The sequence below is a fragment of the Cyanistes caeruleus genome, chromosome 9, assembly GCF_971803275.1.
Source record: "Cyanistes caeruleus chromosome 9, bCyaCae1.hap1.1, whole genome shotgun sequence".
Taxonomy (NCBI): Eukaryota; Metazoa; Chordata; class Aves; order Passeriformes; family Paridae; genus Cyanistes; species Cyanistes caeruleus.
In genome coordinates this window covers 26,201,852-26,212,975 of record NC_141709.1, presented here as the reverse complement: position 1 = coordinate 26,212,975, position 11,124 = coordinate 26,201,852, and the positions used below count along the sequence as shown (strand labels likewise).

At 45.3% G+C, this 11,124-nt stretch overlaps 1 long non-coding RNA gene across 1 annotated transcript; it reads right to left on the bottom strand.

Moving 5' to 3' along the window:
- Positions 1–24: 24 nt before the first annotated feature.
- On the bottom strand, positions 25–11,046 carry LOC147651721 (uncharacterized). Its single transcript, XR_015273677.1, has 4 exons — positions 11,004–11,046; positions 10,028–10,199; positions 4,546–4,662; positions 25–4,288 (listed from the first exon to the last, which is right to left on the bottom strand). It is a non-coding gene; the product is annotated as an uncharacterized LOC147651721 (long non-coding RNA).
- Positions 11,047–11,124: the final 78 nt, after the last annotated feature.

Here is an 11,124-nt window from a genome sequence, read left to right as displayed (position 1 = left end):
AGCTGTGTGAGGGAATGGTGATCTTCAGCCTTCCCAGCTTTGGGAGATGCTTGTATCTTAGCTGGTGAGATGTCCCCATCAGCCAGGCCCAGGTCCTCTGGCAAGAAGCAGAATGAACTGGAAAAGCCCCATGTGATGATATCTTTGCAAAAAAAAAGCTGTAAGTAAAATAGAAATAAATCAAGACCAAGCACCAAGTGATGATGGCACCTCATTTTCTCTGCCAACAGGATTTCCAAGTGTTAGAAGACAGACTGTAGGGATTTTTGGATGGAGATAGAGAACCTCCAAAACCTAAAGGTTTTACAGACATGGGAGATTTACCCCTACCCAAATCAAAGTACCAAGGGGCACTGCACTTGCCAACCCTTCCTGCATGACAAGATCATTTCAAAAACAGGGACAAGGAGTTAGAAAAAGTAAACCCCAATTCAAACCCAGCAAAACCCCTGAATGACAACTTATTTCCATCCTTTGATGATTTATGTATGTCCCCAGCTCTTTCTTTATTTTGAGGGACATGGGGTCATGCCTTGGTACCCAGAGCACTTGTAGCAAAACTGTGAGACTACAGGTGTAATACCATATTGAGCTGCAGGGTCTAAAGAAGCCTCATCCTCCAAACCCCACTGTGTATAACTCTGTGCAGCTGTGCCAGAATGAATAAAAGAAGTAAATGAGTGAGGGAATCCAGCTCTCCCCTCCAAAATAGGAAATTACATTTTACTAAAAAGATAATACCCATAAAAAAGAAACCCTAAAAGCCCTTCTCTTCACAAGTAGGCTATTATATCAGATTTTTCTGGAAAATTAAGTGACTCAGAAGGTATTTGACTTTATCAAAGGACATTCCAGATGATAAATGTTATAGTCTAAAAACTGTAGGTTATACACTTGTGCATGTTTGACAGTGACCACACCGGTATGTGCATATGTACTTTTAAAAGCAAACACCTTTGCTCATTTGATACCAAATGGCTGGTTGAGAAGTTTTGATAAAACCAAAGGGATGATGAGCAAAAAATCTCTTCTGTTTTGCTTTTCCCTTTGCTTTGCAATAAGAAAAGTCCTGTTCCTGCTGGTGGCAGGGAGAATGGGTTGGGAGCAGGACCCTTGGTGGTCTGGCTGACACCAAAGTGAGCCAAAGTGACCACATGACAGGGTCTCACTGGACCAGCAGTTTGCAGAGTGGCCAGAGGTGATGGGATGGGTGGGAAGTGCATCCCAGGGTGGGTCAAAGGTGCTTGGAGAGGTGGTTCTCTGGAGGAAAGGTTTTCCTCATCATTCTTTCTGGTGCCTGGCTGCTCGTCCCCACCTCTACATGGGGGAATTCTCTTCTCCTTGACTCACAGGAGGGTAAATAAAAGCCCAGGCTGATGTAGAGCACAGATGTTCAACTGCTCCTTGCACATCTAAAGTCTGAGTTTGTATCCAAGCAGCCCTCACCTTCATGGACAGAGCAATGTCACTCGCTCCCTCCAAGTCCCAGCTATCAGAGCACATGGACATTCCAGCCTGAGATTATTTCTTTATTGATAAAGTGCTCTATCAGCTGCAAGAGGAGCCACAAACCTGAAGGATAACAGAGCCTTTGTGGCTGGGGAGAAGAGGCAAAAGCCTCTCTCTGCTCTGCACCAGCCCAGGAGCATTTTCCTTTCCTTGTGGGGCATTTGCCAGCAGCAAAGCACTGTGACTCAGGGACAAACCTCCCTAAACAGCAAGCATTTCCTCTCCATCATCTTTGCATCATATGACCTTCAAAACAAATCAGAAGGTAAAATAAACACCTAAAAGCAGCCAGGGTATTTGGCCTGAATGAACTCCATCAGGGCTGTGAAGCTGGAGGAATGCATTATCAGTTCTGAGCAATTTTTGATTTTTCCCCAGTGTGGGACTGCAGAAGTGGCCTTATTGAAAGGCCAGAATTTGCTTCTATTTCAAACAGTGACAGGTACATTTATATTAAGTTGATTCCTCCTTGAAATTATCCAAGTTTAAAGAATTATCTGCAAGGAAAAAAAAAAAAAAAAAGAAAAGAAAAAACCATGCACTAGCAGTGGTTGTTCAGGATGATGATCTGGGTTCAGAAATTACCTGTTTAAGTCAATGAATGGGTTAGGAGGCAGAGAAGGAAGGGAAAGTAGAGTTTGGGGTTTTTAATCATAGCTTCACAGGCTTTAGCTGCTCTCCCACTGTTGAAAAATGTTTCAAAAAGCAAAATAAATGATCTTCTAGTTACTAAAGTATTGATTTTGCCTACATCCAGTAATAAAGAGCAAGTCACCTGTAGGTAAAACTCTTGTAAAATATATTTGATACTATAATAGTCTGGAGATAGAGTTACATGCAGCTGAGAGAGGCAGAGGGATGACAAATCATTTCTAATAAGGTGTTTACCTAACATATTTCATGCCTTGTGTTACACAAAACTGAGCAGGGCTCATTTTCCTTTCCCCTCCCCTGTCACCCCCTCAGAGAAACCCACTGGGGTGGGGTGGCACAGGAGATGGCTCAGCCTTGGCTGGTGCCTGCAGCCAGCACATCCCCAAAACCGGTGCCAGTGCAGGGAAATTGGGTTGAAACACTTCCTCCAGCTGCTCAAACAACCCAGCACAAGGTCTGGAGCCACTGGTGCACAAGTGCTGGTGGAGGTGGCCACTGGGCCATGCTCCTGACCTGGGAGGAAAAGTTCCTTTTCACCAGACCTCTTATGTCCTTGAAATTTCTGCTGCAGAAAATGCAGCCAGCCTGGCTGTGTGCCTGGGAGATGGATTTTATCCCCCAGGAAACGTATCTGTCATTTTGCTCAGAGGTAGGTACAAAATAAATGCAGTCATGCATTTGAGCATCCGTTACCGAAGGACTGAACTTAGTGCTAAATGATGTAAATCTAGATAAATATCATCGCTTTTGAATAAATTACTTGGGGTTTACACCAGCGAAATAGCACTGAACTGCATCCAGCCTCACTGCCAGGACTGGCAGAGCCTGCACTGATGTCCAAGAGATCAACACTTGGGCTTCTTTCTGAAAAGGTGGTTAGGGAGATCCAGCTCTGGGTCTGATCTGCTGGTGAGGGACAAATCCTTGCTCCCAACAGCAAAGCCCTGCTCTGGTTTCAGTGACAGAAAGCTGGGATAACCCAGCTCTCAGTAGAAATCGAGCCTGAGTGCACACTTAGACACAGCCAAGCTGCAAGAGTAATGTCTTTCCTGAGGATAAGGAGAAGCAGCTCTCTGGGGGATAACCCACAGCAGACAGTGATGTTGGATTCAAAGCATCCCACGGCACAGGGCTAGACCTCAGCTAATGGAACAGAGGGCTGATACAACAGGGGCTCACAGGTTCAGGAAAATCAGGGTCAGAAGCGCCTTCATTGCCCCAAACTCGTTATATGACTTGTGCCCACACAGGCAGGTGCATCATGTTGTTCCCAGAGGATGCAGGTCCTCTTATGAATTTGCCTTGTGCTCTTAAAACAGGAAAAAATAAAAATCCCCCCAGCTGTTGACAGCTGCCCAAATCATGGGGTGCTGAAAGGGAAGCCAAGCAGAGGCTGAGCTGCTGCTTAACCACCATTGCTACTCACATGGGAAAGGTCTCCAGCTAGAAAATGCAGTCTCTCTATGCCAAGCCCATGGAGAGGCCCTGAATTTAAGCAACTTTCTGGAGTTTCTTTTCTGCTTGGATAACATTTCCAGCCCTCCAGGAGCTGGAGAACTGGCTCAAGGAGCAGTAACATCCCTATCACAGCCTTCCTCCACATTCACACTTCTTTCCACAAGTCCCATCAGGATCTGAATAACAAACCACAGCACACTGGCCACGTGGAGAGCTCTTCACCTCTCAAACACGCAAGGAAAGGCTTTTCTGGCAAGAAAACACCTGTCAGAGGTGAGGCAGCATCCCACCCTGCATCCCATGAGTGTGGAGAATAGCAGACCAGGCACACCAGAGCCATAAAGGATGTCTGTGAAACTGTGTGGGTGGATATGTTTGGACCAGGTTTCAGTATGACCATTGTAAAACCCTGAGAGATTGTTTCCCCCTAAATTAATCCATGGGTGAGACAGACACAAAAAAAAAAAAAAAATAAAATTGACCCCACCAAGTTGTTCACCCTTCACAAAGGGGATGGGCAGATCAGGCTTCTCCAGTTCCTCCTCCAGCAGCAGCAGATGGGCTGAACTTTCAGCCTGTGCCCAAGCCCTCCTGATCTGTGGACTGTGACTGAAAAGTGCCTTGTTTTCAGATGTTTCGCTGCCTTTTGTCTGTAAAATACAGAAAACTGTAAAAAAGAAAAAACAAGTCAGCAAAATACAAAGGTGAAGGGTCTACAATGACTTTAAGTTGTCATTTTTGCAGCCTTGCTGGGGAGGAAGAACGTTTTTCTCAGGAGACCTAAAATCCAAGGAGCTGCCAGGTCTTTTTGGCCACGTGGTGGCTAATGGAGCAACCTCCCAGCCATGCTGTGTCCCCCACATGGCCTGGCTGATGTCACCTCTCCCACCACTCCATCCTCAAAGAACAAGAGATCTTTCATACCCAAACAACAATTGCACCAGGCCACAGCAGCAGGGTCAGCCCAGAACTGCCCACATTTCTCCCCTGGTTGGATTTTTTTCCAGGCTACTTCATTACTTGGAGGATGCCTTCAAATGCCTGATAAAAACCCAAATCTTCTATTAGTGGGATGTTTTTTAAATCACCTCCACTCATTTACATAACCTTTTTTTAAGCAAGTAATGGCATTTCATTGGCTGTAGACTGATGAGTAAAAACTGCATGAAGATAAGGAGTAGCTTGGGCACTGGATGGCCCCAGACCAGAATAAAGCCACAGATAAAAGGCTCTGAATCCAACCCAGGTGTTAACAAAAAGGCAATTTTGATGCATCAAGACAGAAAATAAATTAGCAACATTTTAAATTAAACGGAACCCTTCTGATATATTATTGCAAAATTTTGATTTAGCTGGTTCTTCCCAGGCAGCCTGTGACAGGACAGGAGGAGACACACCTGTGTCTTTGTGACAGAGCAGAAGTGCAGTGTCCCCAAGGGCAGACAGACCCTGAAATCCCTTTCTCCCAGGAGGGCAGGAGCTCTGCTGAGGGAGGCCTTTCCTCCCGACTCTGCCTCTGCTGGGCACATCCCTCCTCTATTTATTTGCCTTTTCTCATCACCTTTCCTGCTTATCTCTTTTGCCCTGGATGCCCTCCTTCATCTGCAGCTCCTGGGCTGGAAAGGGCCCCCTGTTTGGCAGGAGCCTCTGAACACAGCTGGGATTCACTGAATAAATAAATAAGTAGATCTGCCTGTCATAACTATACTTTAAATTCCCTGCACGGGAGAGACTTCCCCTTTACATTCTCTCAGCTAACACTTTTACCAGGAACCACAGGCTGAAAAAATTGATCTTTTTGGCTGTTTTCACCTAATGCTCTTGGTAGATTCGATTCCTTACAGGTATTTTTTGAAAAATAGGCTAAACTAAGGAATGGTTTATTACAGTTACAATCTGCAGTTAATAGCAAAAAAAAAAAAAAAAAAGAATTCCTTGGCTGCATTTGAGATCAGTGAGGGAATATGAAGTGGTTTTTTTTTTACTCCAAACCATAAAACTAGTTATTATCACAACTAAGAGAAAGCAGAAATGGGAGGAAGAGCTGAGCTTGCTCTGTATTTTGTAATATTCAGCTCACATTCTCCATGAGGGGCAAAAATTATAAACTTGCATGCCTCTGCATTCAAGGTTTAAACTTTAGGTCTAGATGGAAGTGTTCTCTAACTCTTGACAGAGGAATGAAGAGCTGGATGAAGAACTGGAGGAAGTGTAAGAAAGCAAGCTGGAGAGAGAAGGTGTTGGGTTCCCTTTAAAGCAGGTACCTAAATCTGAGGATTTTTTTTTAAAACCCTCTTTAAGATGAAGGCTCTGCTAATAACATGTCCAGAAGATGGCTCCTGGCAAATTGCTTTGTTATTCTTGTCAAAAAAAAAAGTCCCTTGGAAGCAGTCAATTTTAAACCATATATCAAAATGATTAATTGCCCTTAAATGAGCAGATGTTGAAGTACCCTTGAATGGGGCTAACGCTTTTTGGATTGCAAACATAATGTATTCATGGACTTGGAAAAATATCATTAGGGCTATTAATTAGCTATAAGCACCAAAAGCCTTGGTGACTCCAAGGTGTTCACTTTCTTTTTTTTTTTTTCTTTTTTCTTTTCCTTCCTCTTCTTTTTAAGACTTAAGGGGGAACAACTGGTTTTTCTGGAATAAGGTTAGCAGGTATTTTTTTGAATGCAGTGCAGAGAACCTTGTCAAGTAGCTCAAATTGGAAAAACTCTAAGAAATACTGGCTGACCTCTAAATATAGGTAGGAACCAGCCCCAACAGCCAGGACTTAGCTGGGAGGGAGCACTAGTGGGGCAAAGAAAGAGAAAGAAAGGAAGGAATAAAAGAAAGAAACCTGACATTGCAGGAGGCTGCTTAGAATATAATTCTACCCTCAGCCAAAGGAAAATGTGTTAAACCGCAAATAGTGCATGAAGGTTTGAGTCGATTTCAGGGGGAAAAGGTGCTTTGTGTCCTCTTAATTTGGGGAGAAAGAAACTTTTATTGCATACTTGACCCCAGAGGAAAAAAATATAAATTCCTCTTCCCACTAATCTCACTTTCCTCCAAACCTCCAAGAGCAAAAGGAGAAATGTAGCAAGCTGTGGCTTGAGACTTTTTAGTAACAGAAAATCCTTAACTGTGAGCCAACTGTGAGCCTGTTTTGGTCTCTTTTCAAATACTGCATCAAATATATTTTCAATGAATTCATGAAAAAAAAAAAAAAAAGGAGGCAGGGAAGAGAAAAAAAAACTTTTTAAATCTGTTTAAGTTTATAAACAAGATTAAAGAAACAATGTCAAGGGTCTTATGGAAATGGTGATAGTGCCCCTTTAAATAAGAGCAAGTGGAGATTTTCTATATCACTGTGCAGTTTAAATCTTTCTTGATGGACCGGACACTAGTCCTCCTTAAATCCTTCAGAAAGCTGCTTTAAGGAAAAAGGCTGCGAGGAATTTCTTCTCGCTTTAATTGCTTAAGAAACGGTTCCCACAATGAGCTGTGGCCTAGATTTGCCTCTCATTTAAGTTCTGATTTTTAAAAGTTCACAAGTTAATCCCCTTTCGGTCTCACACGAATGCGGTTGGCGTCGGGGGCAAAGTACTGGACAATGTCTGGAACATTTCAAACCCCCAAAAGATGCCCCAAACCAAAAAAATAAAAATAAAAAAAAAGAAGAGAAAGAGGTGGGGGGAAAACCCCAAAACAATCCAAAACAAAACCAAGCAGCAAAGTGGCCTTGATTTAGTTAAGTAGCTATTTTAAGACCTTGTTGCCATTATAATTTGAGGCAAGTAGAAATGTCTTGCACTGTATTTGCCATAGATCCAGGGGTAAGGAGGTTTGTCAGTGTTCTGAGTTTTCTTCCTCGTCCATCTTCCAAAGATGGAGCTTTATTTCTCATTATTCAGCCTAAAATTTAATTTTCACTTCTCTAACACAGTTTACTGTCCTGCAAGAGGTGTTATAAAATTCACACACACATGCAAAAAAAATAAAAAAAAGCCAAACAACCAAAGTACCAAACAAACAAAAAAACACCAAAAAACCACAAAGAGAGAGAGGGAGGGAGTTAATGCATTAGCTGTTTAAAACATAACCAGCTTGGCTTTGATTTTAGTTGTTCTGGAGGAAACAACCACGATTTCTATGCAAATGCAAATACATTATTCTGTGGGGATGGGGATGGAGTGGTTTGTGTTCAATACCTGAGATAGGGAAATTATTTGTATTTTTAAATAAAATGAGAAAACCATAATTTTCTTCCATCATTATACCCTGATCGTTCCACTGTTTGTTTTGTTGTTTGGTTAGGTTTTTGTTTGGGGTTTTTTACCCACAAAATAAGCAGTTTTTCAAATTAAAAGTAGCAGCTGTCCTTCCTGTCATGCAGGTGAGGGAGCTTAGAGCCTACATGGAAACCTGAAATTCACGGTTTACTTAGGAAAGACATAAAAAATGGTCTTTGAAGGGGATTTTTTTGTACATGTATAGACCCAGACAGTTTGCTAAAAATATTACCGTTAATATCATGGAAACTTAAAATGTCCTTACTACGTAGCGAACTAATAAATTCCTCCCACCCTGTCTCGAAGTGCAGGATCATGTCTGGGTGGCAGATTTATTTATTTCCATATTTCATTTTGTTCTGTGAGGCAAAACTCCCAGAGAAAAAATTGCCCGATATCTACCCTCGTTCCGACTATTATTTATTATTTATTGTTATTATTTATTGTTATTATTTTTTATTATTATTATTATTATTATTATTATTATTATTATTATTATTATTATTATTATTATTATTATTATTATTATTATTATTATTATTATTATTATTATTATTATTATTATTTTGGCAGGGGTGGAAAGAACCATTTCTTGCCCAGCCGAGCCGAGGTTTTGTGTCGGAGCCGGTGCCAGACACAAGTTTGAGGAGCCCCGGGGTGGACAGGGAGGCTCATGGGGGGAGCGGGGGTCCCTTCCTGGGGCTGCCTTCCCTCCTCCTGCGCATTCCGCGTCCCTCCCTCGCTTCTCTGTGTTTTGGAGAAGAAACCCCTGTAATGCGGACACGACTGGTGCCGATTCCCTGATGCTTTGCCCCATCGATACCTCGGGGCGGGGGGGAGATGCGATAAATCAGTTCCGCGGACAAACTGGGGTCACTTTCCCGAGCTGCGCTAAATGCGCTGTTTACTCGTTTCTGCCAAGAAGAGCTGAATTAAACGTAATTATTTATTTATGGGGGCTGGTTAAACGGCAGCAATCCCGCCGCTGGAAGATATTATGAAGACAGAGGGAAACTCTTGTTATTTCTTCGAGGGGAAGGGGGGAATTAAAACGGGCTTTTTGGTCGAAGTCATTACAAAATCTCCCGTGCTCTCGGCGAGCAGAGAGCGGGGACAATGGTGACATCGCGGTCGGAGGGGTTGGGAATTCGTGCCTGGCTGCAAAGGACAATTGAGAAAGAGCAGAGAAGAGGCGCTGCCCCCAGCCCGGGCAGGCACAGCCCCACGGGGAACCCCTTCCCCCGGGCACGGAGCGCAGCAGCCCCGCACGGTTTGCCGGCTTTGGAGCAGATTTTTGTCCCCCGGGGTTGATGTTTGTGCCCCAGATCCGCGGGGCTGCTCCCAAGCGGGTTTTGAGGGGCCAGGAGGGGCTCCCAGAGGGGCCGCTGAATTTTGGGAAGCGTCTCCAGCCGGCTCCCGGCCGTCCCCCGCTCCAAATCGTTGTGCTCAGCCAGAAGGGAAGGCGCCGCTGGCAAACACGGGGGGAGGTGGCACTGCTGCTGTCCTCTGCACAGTCACCTCCAAAAACAAGCACGAAGGGCCGCTCAGAGTTGTTTTTGCGGGGAGGTGACCGGGCCAGCCTGGCTCCGGCTCCCCGAAAAACGTGCCCGAAAAGCGGCGGTCGATGCGCCGAGTTCCGCCCAATCGGTTTCCCGGCCAAAAGCGGGTGCTTGGTTCGAGGGTGCCGGGGAAGAACGGGGCGAGGGGCTCTCCTCGCTCCTGGGGGCGAGCGGGACCTCGGAGGGGCGAGGGCAGGAATGGATTTCAATAGCTTCACCCCCTCCGTCTCTTTCCCGAGACGATCACTTGGTACCCCGTAACCTCTGGCATGAAAAAAGGAATAAATATATACAATAAAAATAAATACAAAAAAGTGGCACTTGGAGCTTTCTGGTGTCCCGAGACAGACCGATCCCTTCTTTTTTTTTTTTTCTTTTGGTCAGAATTTGTACAAAATATCAAGCTCAAATTAAAAGGTCCTCTCCCCCCCTCTTATTCTTTCTTGTTCCCTTAATTCCTGTCTAAACGGTTTTGCTCTGGGAGAAGAAATCTTTTCTATAGGAGGGAGAGAGGAAAAAAAAAACCTTCAAGAAGAGAAGGGTATTATTGTTTTAATCCTCTTACCCGCAGTCATTTTAAAACAGGGTGTTTTGGAGCCTGAAATGGCGTCTCGTCTCCCAATCCCATCCTAAATCCTCCTGGGCTGGGAGAGAATCTAAAGGCAAGGAACTGGCATCTATTAGAAATCTCTCTAAAGGCTTTAAACTGCTCTTTCTGCTGCGAAGGCATGGCAAAGCTGAAAAGCAAACACAGCCACCGCTCCAGTTAGTGAGCTCTGCCAGATAACCAGCCCGGCCGCTGGACGGGAAGGTACCTGCGAAAACCCCGCAGAGAGAGTGAAAAGGGAAAGAAAAGGAAATACAAGAAGAGGAAAAGCTGGTTTTCCACTTTTTGCGTACCGAAGGAAAAAGAAAAAAAAAACAAAAAAACTATTTAGGGGAAAAGTATTTAAAAAAACCAAACTAAATCATGAGCGGGGAGATGCGTTAAGTGCTCGTTCCCTCCCCGTCGAAGCTCCGCGGGATCCCCCCTGTCCCGCTGTCCCTCCCTGTCCCTCCCTGTGCCATCCCCGGCTCCCCTGTCCCGGCCGAGCGCTCCCGGCAGCCGCAGCGGAGCTTCCCCGACGGGGCGGCCGGCGAATCCGTCGCCCAAAGCTCCTCTGAGCTCCTTCCACCGCTCCTATTTTATCTCTCCGTCTTGTGACCGTGTCCGTTCCCCCAGCTCCCAATTTTAAAGAGTAGCCGAGGGGTGCAGCGGGCTAAGCTGGGACAGCGAGGAGGGAGGATGGGGGGCCGCGGTCGCTCAGTAATTAAAGTTGGGAGATTATCCCCCACCAGCATCACCACCCAGGGGCCGTCGGGGGAGAGGGAAACTTCGGGGTCTGATCCAGCGCGGTGCTAAGCGAGGGGCGCGGGGAGAGGCACGGCTTCCCTTCTCTGTGCCTTACGGACCACATCATCCCCCCCCCGGTCCTGGCTCCAGCCCTCCTCCCTCCACCGGCATCCCGTCCGCTTCCAGGGATTTAATTAGGCGTTTACACCTCGGCTTGGAGTAAATGACTAGTAAGAAGTGCTGTGGGAGGTGGGGGGTGAGGGGGGGGGGGGGGTGTATCAGCAGCCCCGTTTTGATTGACAGGGTGGAGGACCATTGAAAATGTTGCT